A 16,286-nucleotide genomic window follows, 5' to 3' on the forward strand; every position below is an offset into this window, starting at 1 on the left:
AGAGGAGAAGGACTGTCATTGTCAAAGTAGGATGGGAATGAGAAGACTGGCTCAGAAGCTGCTGAGAGTAAAACTCCTATTTATTCAAAATACACTGCTCTTTCATACAGAGCTTCGTGAGGACCAACACCATTGGTTCTGAAGTGAAAACAACCCACAGCATTGGTGCAGAGTGCTTGATGCACAGTGATAGAACTTAACTATAAACAATGTGAAAAACAAGAGAGGTAAAGAATTATTTACATTCTTCCCCAGCTCTTTCCCAGGCTTCTGCCTAGATAGAAACTCTCCATTTCTCTCTTTGACTGAATCTGAGACCCACAAAGGACCTTTTCCTCAACTGCTGCTCTGCACTGCTCCCCTTATGAGAGGAGAGGCAAAGGGCTCCATACGGGCCCTTCCTGGAGGATGAACACACAGAGCACAGCCCTCAGCCCCCTGGCTGTGTAAGAGCCACAGAGCCACAGACTCACAGAAAGGTTTGGGCTGGAAGAGATCTTAAAGACCATCTCATTCCTTCTGTGTGTAGGGACACCTTCCACTAGACCATGCTTCTTCCTAATCCATTTAATCCAACCCTCTGGCAGTGGGAAGCCATTCTCCTGTGTCCTGTCACTCCATCCCTCGTGGAGAATCTCTCTCCATCTGCTCTGTATCTCCTTCAGGTGCTGGTCTCGGGTCAGCCTCAAGCTTCTCCTCTCCCAGCTTTGCTCTGCAGGCCAGAGGAGAGCTCAGACAATGTGGGAGCTCTGCTGCTGGCTGTCAGGGAATGCAGACTGAGGGTCAGAGCAAACATCTGACTGTGCCCTGCTGCAGTAAAGGGGGAGCAGTTCACCTCCAGAGTTAGGGAAGAAGGTCACCTTGATCCTCAGTTGCATGACTATCTTGCAGACACCATCTGTGGGAACATTGGAGAGAGGGAATCCAGGAGGAGGAAGACACAAGCAAAGCAGATCCCCAGAAGCAGCAGAGGAGGTAACGTGAAGCTCCACCACAATTTGTGAAACTTTATTTATTTGCCCTGCAAAATAAAGGTCTACTCCATTCTTTGGAGCTAATAAGGGAGAAGCAGATGTGAATGTGGGGCTTTGCTTCTTGTCTCTCTGTCACTACAGGACACGAGAAAACACAATGCACACATCTGCTCTTGTGAAAAGAGGCCATTTATTTTCTGACTCCCAGCATTTATAGTTTTCCAAAGGTGACAGTGAATTGGAGGGTGAAAGTGCCACCTCTCCAACAACATTGGACAAACTACCAGTCCATCAAATTTCTCCTCCTCTATGAAGGAATGCAAAAATAATAAGTTATTTACAGAAAGTTGCGAGAGAAAGTTTGCCACAAGAATGTAAATTCAGAAGGCTTTAGTAAATCAAAAAATCAGAGTGACATTCTCTCTCCTTCAGTGTCTGGGGAACAGAGCTGCACCCTCCTTTTGCATCCCTGCTGAGGGGCTGGGGACCAGGGCAGTGCCACAGTGCACTCTGCAGAAAAGCATAAGCAAGGATCAGAAAGGCTGGCCTGCTTCATTCTTCAAGAGATATACAGAGAGTGTGAGGGGAGAGGAAACACAGGCATATGTGTGCACCAATACATGGCTCCAGGGTGTCTCTGAAACACTTCGGTTCAATCTGCTTTGTTTTTTTGGTTTTTTTTTTTATTCAGTGAGGCATCAAGGATATAAGGAAAGACAAATAATACTGGGTTCAAGATTGGTTAACAAGCAATTCATGACACGTTTCTGTCATGGATATATGCAACTAATCACCAAATATTCATGCATTAGCATTTCTAAAGCTTCAAGTGTCCAGCAGGTTGAGAGAGGTGATTCTCCCCTTTTTCCCTGCCCTGCTGAAATCTCACCTGGAGTGCTGCCTCCAGCTCTGGGGTCCCTGCCCAAGACAGAGAGGATCTGTCTTGTTACAGAGGAGATTCTCCATGGGCTGGAGCCCTTCTGCTCTGGACTGTCTGAAGGGGCTGATAAAAAGGAGGCAGTGGGATTATTTACAGGACAAGGGTCAGTGGTTCCCCACTGCCAGACAGCAGGTTGAGATCAGATATTAGGAAGGAATTGTTCCCTGGCAGGGTGGGCAGGCCCTGGCACAGGGTGCCCAGAGCAGCTGGGGCTGCCCCTGGATCCCTGGCAGTGCCCAAGGCCAGGCTGGACAGGGCTTGGAGCATCCTGGGACAGTGGAAGGTGTCCCTGCCATGGCAGGGGTGGCACTGGGTGGGCTTTATGACACAAACCAGTCTGGGATTCCATGGTTTCTATCATTCTATAATTAAGGTACAGCAGGAACTTTTCATTCATGACAGAGCATCCTGGGGTAGAAGGATGGACCTGTCTCTTTGCAGTAACCACAAGCACAACAGAAGGACATGAATATAAAATTGCCCCATCCATGGGCTTAGCACAATGAAACAAATCAGTGCAATTCCATGTCTAAACACCAAGTCTGTCCCCCTGTGTTTTCATTCTCACACATGTGCACACACACACTTGCTCATTCTCTGCATAGGTCCTACAGCAGACACAATCCAAACTCTTCAGTCACAGAATTGCCACTAAAAGCCAGAAAAGTGATGCTACCATGTGACCTTGTCCACATCCTTGCCTGAAGGAGCTCTCCCTGTTCCCTGCCTTCTCCAACCAGGCCCTTCCTGCGGGTCACATCCCATTCTCATTAGTGTCCCTAATGCCACACCCAATCCATCCAAACACTGTCCTGTCTCCAAACCACCTGCAGAACATTTGAATCCCTCTCCTCTTGCAGTGCTGCTTCACTTATTGTCCCTCCTCTCTCAGGATTCCTTCTGGGGGGAGAAAGAAGTGCCTTGTCAGAGAATGTCTTTCTCCTCACAAATAAATAAATAAATAAATAAATAAATATTGATATTCATTTATTATTTTCTTATTTAATTTATTAATAAATCAATGAATAACAATATCAGGTCTAGGGTACTTAATTAACCTTTAAGAAGTAATGTCAGTAAAAATTAGCATAGTATTGATTGGACCAGTTTTGTCTAATTAATTTATAAGTGTTAACAACATAAATGAAGGCCTGTGCAGCTTTTTAAGGTTGCTTCCTTTATTCATGCAGATTTTAGATAATTGTGTTTTGATTCTCCCTAGGTCTTTCTCATTTATTTGCAATGGAGCTGCTGGCACCTAGAGAGGGTCAGTTTTGGATTCAGGGGGAAGTGACCCCTCGTTACAAACAACTGCCCAGCACATCAGTGACATGTCAGACTTACCAAACCCAGCTCAGGCTCGTACCAGAATTATGGACACATCTGAACCTCTGTGGGCTGGCCTCGATTACTTAACCCATGATTCCAGTTTTGAAGGTCAGCCTGAGCAGTGACTTTTCCTAAAGCGTAATCCAGAAATGCCATGTGGAACCATTCCAAACAATCTGCTTTGCTCTCTCACCTCATGCTCACTTTGTAGCACAGGTAATCACTTTCTGCTTCTGTCAGACAGCTGTGCCCTGAAATCCTAACCCTTACCTCCTGCTGAAAATTCATCTTCCACCTGTCTCTGTGCAAAATATAACCAACGTAAAGTGGTTTTAGGTTTTTTGGATCCTGTTACAAACACGAGGGCTCAGGTACTGCACCCAGGAAACCAAAACAATAAAATGGGAAGAAAACTTTGCCCAAGAGAGGAAAGAAAAGCAAGGAAAAAGGCAAACCAAAGGAACTGATCATATGTTAAAGATCTATTCAACCAGATACAGCAGCAACACACAGAACTTTAAATATTTCAGTTGTCAAAATGAAGTTGAGACATTAAGTGGTTTGCTGGACAGGGAGCTAAATAAAACAGATGCATTATTTCATTTAAAACCAGATTTGTTCTCTAAGGTCTTCCTGTGAAATATTCTAGATCAGGAGTCCATATAAGAAGCATTGATTTTCTTGTCAATGAAAACCAAGAGGGAAAACATGCAGTGAAATGAAATGGATCATCCAAATGATTCATGAGTTATGCAGTGATTTTGATTATTTATAAACTGCTTCACAGATTTTTTTTTCTGGAATTACTTTGTTCCAAGTCCTTCCTGCAGACCACCCCACTGGTGTGAACATCACAAAAAATAATTCCAGCCTAAATCACCGCTAAACTGGCAGCAGTCATGCCTGAGAACAGAAACCATTATTGTGTCATCAACAAGCTTCCTCCCCTACATTAATATCCCCATTTAATTTTCTACCCTGCTTCCATGGAGCAGACATTTTCCATTCCAGCAGATGAGGGCTGACAGTGCTCACCCCCTGAAAACTCCATTAAAAAAGCATTAAGGCTGTTACACAGAACAATAAAAGCAGGGGAGAGCTCAGTTCCTGCAGAAATGGGCCACATGGGCTCCTGCACATAACCAGAAAAACAGATTTGGGGTGCTGGAATATCCTGAGGTGCAGGAAAATGTGGGTAGGTGAGGATGGATTGAAGAGCCCAGAGGTTAAAGCATGGATTGTTTCATTAATTACTCCATTGCTATTAAGTGTCAGATGAATGAACAAAGCAGGATAATCTGGGATCTATTTAAAATTAAAAATATAAACCTTGTCTTTGGGCATATCTAAATTATATGCATGGTGAGACTATGCTTAGCCCTACTCTTTCACTGAGGATTAGGCTTTTTGGCTCTGATTTTCCCCTTTCCACCACTGCCCTGCCCACCCTTTCTGAATTTCCCTAAGAAGAGTATATCTACAACAAAGCACACAGCTGCCAGCACAGGTTTTGGGGAAGCTGAGAGGAACTTTACTGCACATTGACTCTTCAGATGCTGACTGACCTGTTTGAAAAACCGCATCGCTCTGGAAAACACAAAAACCAACGTCTTTCATCAAAATTCTGCCTTCCCTGGCCTGCTTGCTGAGGCAAGCAGCCTGTGGCTGTGTTTGCAGCAAACTTCTGAGAACAACTCATCAGTAACCTGGGCTCTAATGGTCCCAATCTGAATTTCTCCTGCTTTCAAGGATAATAGCTAGCAAAGTCAGAAATATACATTTTGTAAATAAAGCCTGCAAAGAAGATAGCCCTCCCTTCAGTCACTGAATTGGTTTTAATCTACTTTTTAATCTTAAGAAATCACTAAAGACATCAGAAAGGGGTTGTCAAGTCTACTCATTTGTTCCTGCTGTGTGCAGGGATTGCTCAATTCCAAATGAAACAAATGGCCCGAAGCTGACTCGCTGAAGGAGCAAGAGATGGGGCACAGAGCAGCACTGGAACTCATCAGCCCTGACCTCACAGGGCCTCCAGCAGGACACTGCAAAACCTCAGGAAACAAAGGAAGAAAGAGCCTGGCTTCTCAACACAGGAGCTCAGGAGGAACAGGCACCAACCCAACCAGTGCTACAAAACCAAGTGGCCTCTCTGCATCAAGGTCCTACCGAAATAATCTCGACCCATCACTGTTTTTCACGTGCATGAAAAAGTCTGTGACTGGCATTTTCCAACTGCCAATACTTCATCCTAACTAATGCTTTTAAAATATGCCTTAAATTCAGAAAATAATAAACCAGGAACATTTTGAAAATATAGAGTATGTGGATTGATTTGTACTTGTCACATGAACTGATGGAAATTACAGAGCCATGGTTTTCTAAGGGAGAATTACCCCCCTTCCTCAGAGCACATCTCATCCTTAGGCTGCAGAGTGGTGTGGGTAAGGTGAGTCTTCCCATGAAGAGGAGCTGCTGTCCATGGCTGGACAGCTGCACCCAAGGTGAACCAAAATGGTCACAAAATGGATAAGTGACCATGGGGTCTCTCCCTGGGATCAGTTCTGCTCCATTTGCACATTGGAGTCAATTGTCCAATTATACCTTTAGGTTATGAAGTCCCATCCTGCTTGTTTTTCTCTCTTCAGCCCACGTTGTTTGTGCTCTTGGGCCTGAGATTTGGATAATTTGTCCTTGGTCCCCAGCTAGAGAAGGAATTGTTTTGTCTCCCTGCTCTGTGCAGAGAGCTCACCATCCCTTATGTGAAGCTCAGAATACACACTATAGCAGCACAGAATCTTAAAAATATAAAAGCTAAAACCTGAGGCATCATCCTCACAAGGACCCTTGTATGGTCCTTCTAGACCCTTCCCCATCCCCGTGTCCCTCCTTCAGACCCTCTCCAATCAATTTGGATCCTTCTATAACCCTCTGTTTTCCTCCCCACCCTGCCTTGCTAAACCACATCCCTAGGGATGATGGCTTTGCAGCCAGGATCCACAGGACTGCTGTGAGTGCCCCTCCTGCCTTGCCCTGCCAGCAAAGAGCCCCTGAGACAGCACCCACCTGGCAGGTGCCCGTCCTTGCCCTGGCACAGGTGCCTGTCCCTGCTCCTGCCAGCCCCTGGAATGCAGAAAGGTGAAGAGGAACTTTTCACAAGAGCAAGTAGTGACAAGACAAGCAGGAAAAGCCTGGAGGTGGGCAGATTTAAGTGAGATATTAAGGACAAACTCCTCCCTGGCAGGGTGGGCAGGCCCTGGCACAGGTGCCCAGAGCAGCTGTGGCTGCCCCTGGATCCCTGGCAGTGCCCAAGGCCAGGCTGGACAGGGCTTGGAGCAGCCTGGGACAGTGGAAGGTGTCTCTGCCCATGGCAGGAGGAGGAATGGGATGGGTTTTAAGGTCCTTCCCAGAGCAGACTGCTCCATGAGTCCAGGATTCCAGTAGCTGTGAACTGCTGTGGCTTCACTAAGGCTTCCCAGCAGGCCAGGAACTCCAGTCACTTGTAAAACACCAAGAGAAAAGCAACAGAATGGCTCAGTGAGCTAAAAAACTTGACCCATGAGAGAAGACTGAAGGTTCTGTGATTTTTTAAATTTAAAATGCTGTGAAGCCTCCATAACAACAATTTTCCATTACAGAAAACTGCTGTCAAGGGAAGGGGACAAAACTATTCATCTCAAGACAGGACAAGAAGGGTTAAACTGCAGCAAGGAAAATTTTGCTCAGACGTTAGTGAAATCTTTCTGTCTGTCAAGGTGGCTCAGCACAGAAATCAATTGCCAAGGAAGGGTGGAATCTCTGTCACAGGAGGGTTTGAAGAGCAGGAAAGCTAATTAACTGTCAGGCCAGGCTGAGGTCTAATTGCTTCTGCTGGGGAAGGGGGCTGAACTACCTGACCCCCTCAGTCACCACCAGCTTTACCTGCATTGATCTGAGCATCTCCAGAGGAACAGAACCCTCTGCATCCCACAGAAATTATAGGAAGGTAGAACATGAGTAACCCAAACCAACCCAAAAGTTAATTACAGGCATCTAAGGCACCTAATGCCATGTTGCTTCCACCTTAGGAAGTCTAGAATGAAATCTCTAACGTCCCCTCAGTAATCATATTTTGCTGCCAGCATTACTGGACTATGAATCATTCAGTCTTACACTGAAACATGTGGCACACACTATTTTTTAGTCCACACAATTGCCAAATTTGAGCCTTTTGGACACGATCCATGGTGAGCATATTTTGGTGGGAGCTCTGGCAGGACTGGGTGTGGTACATTGCCCAGGTGTGCACAGAGCACTGCAGCAAAGTGCAGAGGGCACAGGAGCTGTTGGGAGACATTTCTTTATCACTCCCTGTCAGCCACACACAAAACCCATCCAGGGGTGTCCCAGAGAGGGAAGCCCTGACTCAGGAATCCTGGAGAGCTCCAGGTTTGTTTCCCAGTGGTACTTGAAGGGAATATTGTTGCAGGATACTTCTTCCACTATTGCACTCTTTTACATAAATGACAAAATCAAATTCATGCAATTGAGACTAATTTGACATATTTCCTTTCTCTACTGCCTCGCTAATTAGCATCATTGCCATGTTGCTACATTTCACTGTTCTTTTTTTCCCTTACAGAAAACCCTTCAAATCTGTATTTCTTTCATTCCTCATAGCTAAATGCTTAAAAGGCAAAAAGAAATTATCTTCTTTACTTTAGGAATCCCCATTCTCTTTTTTAATTGGAACTGCAAAGGGAAAACAATTAAATGACACTGGGTTTTAAAAAACTGTTTAAATTAAAATATGCAAAACATGTCAATCTTTCTATGAGAATCTGGAAAATATTTCTGAGAATTCTCACAGAATTCTGTGGTTAATTCAATGGCCAGAGGGGGAGAATTTAAGTTTGACACAAAGCAGGGAAAGTGGATATTGCTGGAAGCATTGCCCAAACACCATTTATAATTACAGCACATTCATTATAAGCAATAAAGTTGCATGAAAGCAAGTTATACAACTGGAAAAAAACATGGAATTAACTACAACACTATGCCATGACTCAGACCGTAGTGTAGCACTTAAAGTATTGTCACTGAAATAAAAGCACTTCAGTGCTCTCTAGAAAGCCATATCCAGAAATGAAGGGAAACTCACTTCCTGGAGAGATCACAGAGCCAGCTCTGCAGGGAAACCAGGGCACTTTGCCAAAAGCACGTGTTCCAGATGCAGTCTGTTGGAACTGAAAATGTCCCTCAGACATTTTTGGAGGTTCTGGGCCCAGGTCAGAAGCATTTGAGACCCTGGCAGACAGCTGCAAACAGCTGTGATTTTGGATTTGAACCATGGAACAATTTACCAACCTTACAGGAAGAGCAAGAAGTCACAAAAGTTTAGATATTATAGTAGAAGTTGTTACAAAGTAGAGGGAAGAATTTTTTAGTGCTCTACAGAGGGGTTTTGGTTTTATACATGGGGGTCAGAGGTTTTAAGATGGATTTGGGATTTAGGCCTGCCCTGTCCTCCCTCTTTCTCCTTCCTCATCTTCATGTTCTTGGTGATGTTGGCACTCACAGATTGGTTTAGAGTAGAAAACACCATTTAATATAGGTAATAGGCATTGGGGAAAAACTGTAAACATGTAACACGTAATGTACCATATAAAAGATAGAAAAGCACCATTTAATATAGGTAATAGGCATTGGGGAAAAACTATAAACATGTAACACGTAATGTACCATATAAAAGATAGAAAAGCACCATTTAATATAGGTAATAGGCATTGGGGAAAACTGTAACCATGTAACACGTAATGTACCATATAAAAGAGAGCAGCAGCCCTGGGCGGGGAGAGAAGAAGCAGTCGGGGTCAGAGAGGATGTCAGGGTGTGTGTGTGCCTCTGCCTGAGCTGTGAGCAAACCACAGCAGCCCCAGAAGAAAATCTTTTAGATAACTTGCAATAAACTGCCTTGAGACTGAACAACGGAGGCTGCTGAGCCTTTCTTTGGAAGCTCGGCTTGGAGGAGAGACTTTTCCACCACACAGAGCCCCTGAACCCAGCCGGGGTTCCAGCACAGTCAAACATCCACAGCGTTTTCTACAAACCAACCATTCCCTGCCATGCCCCCAGCACATTCCCAGCCTATGCTCGGCCCCCACGGATCTCCATCAGCTCTTCCCAGGGAAAGGCAGCTAAAAGGCAGCAGAGAGCCAGCTCAGCATGATTTATGCGGGCTGTGCATGCAGTAAAGTCACCCTGAACATTCCCAGTTATGTTATTCCAGGTGCCTGTTCTGAGGGAGTTCATCTCCAGCAGCACTTCAGGTAATGGCAGCGCTTCTGGGCTCAAAAAAATGCTAAAGAATTTATCCAGATTTTCACCCTGCCAAAGGGGCAGGGATGGATGGGATATTGGGAATTAGGAATTGTTCCCTGGCAGGGTGGGCAGGCCCTGGCACAGGGTGCCCAGAGCAACTGGAGCTGCCCCTGGATCCCTGGCAGTGCCCAAGGCCAGGCTGGACAGGGCTTGGAACAGCCTGGGATGCTGGAAGGTGTGCCTGCCATGGCAGGGTGTAGGACAAGATGACCTTTTAGGCCCTTTCAAACCAAACCATAATTCTATAATTCTATTATTTTATATGACTGAAATTCTATACTTCTCATAATACCAATTACCTATTGGCAGTTATGTTTTCATTTCTCATATTAAGTACCCTGCTGGGTAGAAATTGTTCATCCTTATGTTTATAGTTTCCACTTAGTCCTTTAATATTAAAGTCATAGTGCTGGTTCAAAAACTTTGTTCTGCTTTTTTCCCCAAGAAAAGTTTTTTAATTAGAAAAAACAACACTTTACAGGACAAATTAGTCATTTAAGTCAAGTAAAGCTTTTTCCTGTTTTGTTTTTAAAATAAAATAAAGCATAAAGCAATACATCAACTCATACACACTCTGAAGTATTTGAACTGGGGATTGCCCCTTGTAGAAAAAAGACTATAATGACTATAATTCAAGTTAAAGCCAAGACTGGGAGTTCAATACAGTAATAAGGGAAAGCAGGAATTAAATGCAGCTCTTCCCCAAATCACCAATTACTGTGTGCACTGCTAACCAGTGGTGTTCTCTTTGTGTGTTCTCTTTTCCCTTTGAGGCTCTAGGTCCAAAACACAATATCTGACATGATTTGGGTGCTGTTGCCCCTTTTATTGCACCACTCTGCTGTACATTTTTACTATCTTGAAACTACCTCTTTTTTTTCCTTGCATTACACCAGCAATTCCTCTGCAGGCTCCCAGTCCCTCAGTGCACCCCACCATGGAACAGACTGCAGTGCCTCATTTGTCACTGAAATCCTCACAGCCTTTTCTTTATCCAAGAAAGCTTTTTGGTAAACATTTCAAAGGACAACAGATTAAAACATCTGGAACATGGACTCCTCATGCTGTAAACAAGACATTTTTTATTTCAAAGCTTTTTTTTTTTTTTGTGGATTAAATAAAGTACCTTCAAAAGTTGTTTTTCTTCCTAGGCTATTTTTTTTTTAAATAATTACTTATTAATCTATAGCATTTCATGTCAAAGTAGATGCCAAAGAAGCAGTAACACTTAAAAATGAAGCAGGCAGCTCCCATGCCCACACTGGGAGGAAAAGCCCCTTAATTCATAACCATTTTGGAGTTTTACAAACTCCAGGATTACAAACAGGGGAGATGCAAACCCATTTCTTGGGAGCTGCAGGTTTCCACCTGCAAATACGACTGAAAGAGCTCACATGGTCCAGCACTCCCACAAATGGACTTGATAACAGGAAAATGAGCACTTAGCAGTTCCTTAAAGAAGGGAAAAGCACCTGGCCAGGTTCAAACCCCACAGCAGCATTTCCTGGGTGGTTTTGTCCTGTGCTTCTGTGGGAGACACTGCAGCATCCCTGCTGGGCACACCAACACAGGCATTTAGGGATTTATCTAAGGCCACGCTCCATCACCTCATGGGGCCTGCCCAAAGGCAGCTTCAGGGTGAGACACCATCAAAACTCATCCTCTTACTCTGTTTTTTAAGTTTCAGGTGTTTTTCTCTAAGTGCTTCAATGGCAAGTCACTAGAAAAAGACAATTTCAGACAGAGAAGCAGCATTTATTCTGGTCCTTCAGTGACCATGAGGATGGGTGCTGTGACCTGCATTAAATAAGATCACTGCCTGCACTGAGGTGCTGCACAGAACTGTCTGGACTTTATTTTCTTGGCTCCCTTAGACGTGGCTGGGTTAGACACGACAGAGAAAAAAGCACCCTGCAAAGGGCCATTGCAACAGCTTCCCTTGAGCAGCAACTCCTGGAAGTACTGAGAGGAAACTCAGTCAAAATCATGGAGCAGCTTCTAAAACTTCAGAAATGCAGGCTTTTATTTTCCCTGGTTATACATAATATATGTGGGCATGGTAATAAAAGCCTTGTAGACCAATAGAATGGTTTGTCTCTAAGTACTGTAGTTTTTGACCTTTAAAATAATTGTAACAATTTAGATCAACTGTCAATCCATTGCTTTTCTGCAAAGAGACACTAATACATTTGCTAAAATGAAATTTCTTTTACATAAAGTATATTTGAGGAAAACAAACAGAATTTATTTCTGACTCACTTTTAATTAGTGCTTTCTGGAATCCAACTTCTGACACAAATTAATTCAACTCTGAAAGTTAAATAAAAACAAATTAATTCAACTCTGAGAGCTTGAGCATCCTGAACTCACCACAGCCTCTTTATAAACCTAGAATCGAAATTATTTCTGACAATAATTTTAATAATTAGCAAGAGAGATGCATCAACATAATAAATTGCCAAATTACTGCACTGAAACCTGTGGGATTAAATGGAATGTAAAGAATATCTTGTGCCATCAATCTTGTTCATCTGAAGTCTACCTTTTTTTGTTCCAAAGGTGTCTTGCTTACAAAATTTTTTTATTTATCTGGTTTTGTCTCTAAGTGATCTTTGTTGGTTCAGACCTTCTCCTGGCTTGGTAACCTGTGAAGCCTTGTCGTGTAGCTTTGGGGTTCTAAGTGCTGGCATGGGTCCACACCTCCTCCCACCCCCCATTTATCTCCACAGATTTTTTTCCCCTTTTTTATTTTCCCCAGGACCATGCACAGCCTGTCACTGTGCCCACTAAGAGAGAAGATGAAGCTCAGTGCCTGCTTTGTGAATTAGAGCTAAACAGACACTGCAGAGCAGTACTTGACCAGTGCCTAGAGAGTGACTTACATCAACACGAAAAAAGCATTTGACAAAGGTCTCAGTGAAGAAAATACCAACAGATTTAATAAACACACCAATGCACTGGACTTCAACACAGTGAAACAGCCTTTGCTTTCTGCAGCGCTTGCTGGGGGTTTATTAAAAATCACAGATTAATTATGTGAGATCAGCAGAGTTAGGAAAGAGTTTGCTGAAATATGTTATAAAGTTAGCACTTAAGGTAACTTTTGGCTACCTTCTGTTATAATATCAAAAAAAAAAAAAAAAGTTTTGATTCCATAAATCTGGTTTATGAAGTCCCTGCCTTCCCCACTCATTCCAGCTCTTAATCTGTAGTTCAGTGCACTCCAACTGTGCTGAGATAATTTATTACAGGCCTGTGTTATAAATCAGACAAAGAATAACTAAATTTAAGGGAGCAGATGCCATATCCTCCACAGACTGGTAGATGGATAAGTCCAAACTAAATATGTTAGGGCAGATATCTGAGAGTCAGTCAAACACAAACCACTGTATCTTGCATTGTGCAAGGCTGTGGATCAGCCACACAATATAGAAACTGTGAGACAGACAAACCAGGATCATCTCTGGGCCCCAAACCACGAATCATGCTGCTGAGATGTGCAAAGACAACAATCCAGAGATGGGTAATAGAGTCTCACATTGCTCTGAGACGACCATAAAGCTGAGGCAAAAAACAATCTGCAATTTATAAAGCCAAATTGCCAGTCTTAGAACATATTAACTGCATAATGGCTTTTCCATACAAGGAACAACCCTGAAAATTTAATAAATCGATATTTACGTGATTTATATAGATTAAATCATGGTGAACATTAGCACGGCTTGTGATAAACGGAATGGTTATGACTGCAAATGGTTGTAAGATCCATTAAAACCATGCAACAGAGATTCAGTGCAGAAAGATGTGCAGAATGTGCCTCAAACATCCCTACAATGGGTAGAAAAATGTTCTCCAAATCTCCTTTGGGAGACCAGAAAAGATCACAGGTGTTGTCAGGTCCCAAGGCCCTGACATAACAGAAGCTTTTCAGATAAAATTTCCAGATGGTCCTAGGAAACAGAACATTCCCCAGGCTACAGGGCAAGGGAAAAGCCCATGTAGTTGTTGCCAAAGAGATGTGAGAGAAACACAACAGCAAGTGCAAGACCTGCTTCCTTTGTGGGGAGTCGGTTATCTGCAATTAAAAAAAAAAAAAACAGGAATAAAATAACAGAAAATAAAAAAATATAACAAGTGTAAGACCTGCTTACTTTGTGGGGAGTTGGGTATCAACATTTAAAAAAAATAAAACAGGAATAAAATAACAGAAAATTAAAAAAAAAAAAAAACAGGAGAATATTGGTCCAGATGCAGTTAAAATCCAAACAGCCTCAGAGTTCCTGCTCACTGCTATCTTCAGCTGTGGATAGTCACTAATTGCACCCCATTTAGTAGGGAATAGCCATCTGTATCCTGTGAGTGGAGGAAAAGCTACCAAACTACAGCTTCAAATTCACATCAAAGAGATTTCTAAATTATATCAGGCTTTTTTACACGTGTTTTTTACCTTTGATCAAGCACAGGAAAATCACCCTCATTTCTATGCATTTTGTGGGATGTCTTGCCTATATTTGCCAGATGAGTTGTTTTTTCCCCTCTTCCTCTAGTGTTGCATCTGCCTTGGCTCCATCATCCACTCCCACTATAACTGAAGAGATAATTTTTATTAGTCACTAATGGATTGTTATACATGTTTGCTTTCAGATTTAATTCCCAAGCCATGCTGGCTGTCCCCAGTTTTAGACTGAGAGCACTGAGATCTTGTCTCAATTAGCCCAGCACATAATCTGTCAAATCTTTTGATTCCCAACCTGTAGGGTACCCAGCACAGGAACATGGCACTGTTGGGGTAATTTTCTCTCTCTGAATTAATGAATCATGTGACAGGATTCTCCCTGACCCTCTCAGGTTTCTGTGTGCACAACCAAGATGAAAATCCACATTCAAGCATTTTCATTCAATTCTTATCACTGGAATTTATGGTCATTTCACAGCATTAGATACAGAGACATTTCCACTCCCAGCAGACAGTGGGGTTTGAGAGCATTGATAAAATGCCCTCATGCCATCCATCCTGCCCTGCAGTGCTGTGGGTGGGTTTGGGTTTCCCTTTACAAACTGCAGGAAGGTTGTTCTTGGTGAGTGACTTTGGCCATCAGCAGGAGATGGGGACAATATTAATTTGTGGTTCAAATTAAAAGCATGGGGAACATTTACTGACCTCTTACCAAGCACTGTCATGGGCAAAACTGACTTGGCTGGGTGAAAATTGGTTTCTTTCCAATGGATACAGAGATCAATGATGAGAAACAAATCACTTTACCTGCCCCAGGCTCATCTTCACACCTCCCTCCCTGACTCCTCTCCCATCCCAGCAGTGCAGGGGTGGGGAATGGGAGTGATGGGCACCCCACAACAGCCCCACTCTTTAATTCTTCCCACACCTTCCCCCTGCCCCACTGGGATGTCCCCACACCACAGGGGAGCCTCCAATGGAAGCCCCCAGTCCCCCACTGCCCCCAGGCACAGGCAAAAAGAACCTTTAAAAGACATTTTTACAAGTTCTCTATTTATCCCACAGCTCTGGGAAGCATTTAAAGTCTAAGGTACAGAGGAGATGCAATCAGGAGGGGTTGGACGTACTGAAGCACCTGGTCACTCCTGTGGGTCCTGCACAGGACCAGGGCTGGTAGTGCTGCTCTGCTCCTCCCTAGGCCAAGGTGAGAAATGAAAACACGCTGCTGTTTACCTCAGAAAGTGTGCTGGAATCTGTGCTATTGATGATTCCCAGACTGCAGAAAGTCTCTGTCTCTCTGCCCAGCTGACAAAGCAGGAGCCATAATTGGTCTGTGCTGTTACCAAGGTTGTTTATTCTGTTTATCTCTAACATGTTCTGCTGCCCTGCCCAGCTCTGTCCTGCAGGGCAGCGTGTGGGGCTCTGCCCTCAGTGGGATGTTACAAACATTAAATACCAGAAACTCCCTGGCTGGATTTACAATAACGTGCCAATATCTGTCACCTACGTTGGACAGTGTCCCCAGCCTGAACCAACAGAAAAATGCCAACACCACAGTGAGACATGGAGGGCATGAAGAAGGAGAAAAAGGACAAGGCACACCCAATTTCCTCCATCTTGTCCCCTTTGGACCCCTCATCTAGAATCCTAAAATTTGACTTTTGCACCTGTGCCACACTTAATTATTACTTATATCAAGCACTGAGAGCTTGTAATTCATCCTGTAAGATTGAAAACTGTTTTCCATGGACAGAGATCACAGACAGTGTCTCTGGGGGCTCTGTCCAGGGGGGTTCCTGACCCCTGCCAGGGTCCCAGACCTGCCAGGGCAGCCAGAGGGAAGCCCTGGATTCCCACAAAAGTGCACTAATAGCACCAAAGCACAGTCGACAATTTCTTGGCTGTCCGTGTCCCCTGGGGACAGCTGTGGTCCCAGTGATGTCTCTGTCACAGTAAATGCCACCACAGGAGCCCTTGGAGAAAGGCCAGGATGCATTTTAAGACACTGCAGTAACCACACCCCAGAGATACATTTTAAGAGCCTTTTACCTTTAACTAGAACTCTTTTGTGAGCAGAACAAAACAGAACTTGGTGCTTTTTGTATCACTTCATCTATTTTTTTTTCCTCATTCGTCATTCCACAGGTTGCTCTAAGCATGAGCTGATGTCTGCGTGCTTGCCCTAAAAAGAATTTTTATTGCAACCAGCAGTGATCTGAGTGTTACTCAC

At 43.7% G+C, this 16,286-nt stretch overlaps 1 long non-coding RNA gene across 3 annotated transcripts in view; it reads right to left on the bottom strand.

Moving 5' to 3' along the window:
• The window catches only part of LOC144246565 (uncharacterized), a 538,094-nt gene that overhangs the window by 58,085 nt on the left and 463,723 nt on the right, over positions 1-16,286 (bottom strand). The gene's annotated exons all lie outside the window — the stretch shown is intronic.

The sequence above is a fragment of the Lonchura striata genome, chromosome 6, assembly GCF_050655825.1.
Source record: "Lonchura striata isolate lonStrDom1 chromosome 6, ASM5065582v1, whole genome shotgun sequence".
Taxonomy (NCBI): domain Eukaryota; kingdom Metazoa; phylum Chordata; class Aves; order Passeriformes; family Estrildidae; genus Lonchura; species Lonchura striata.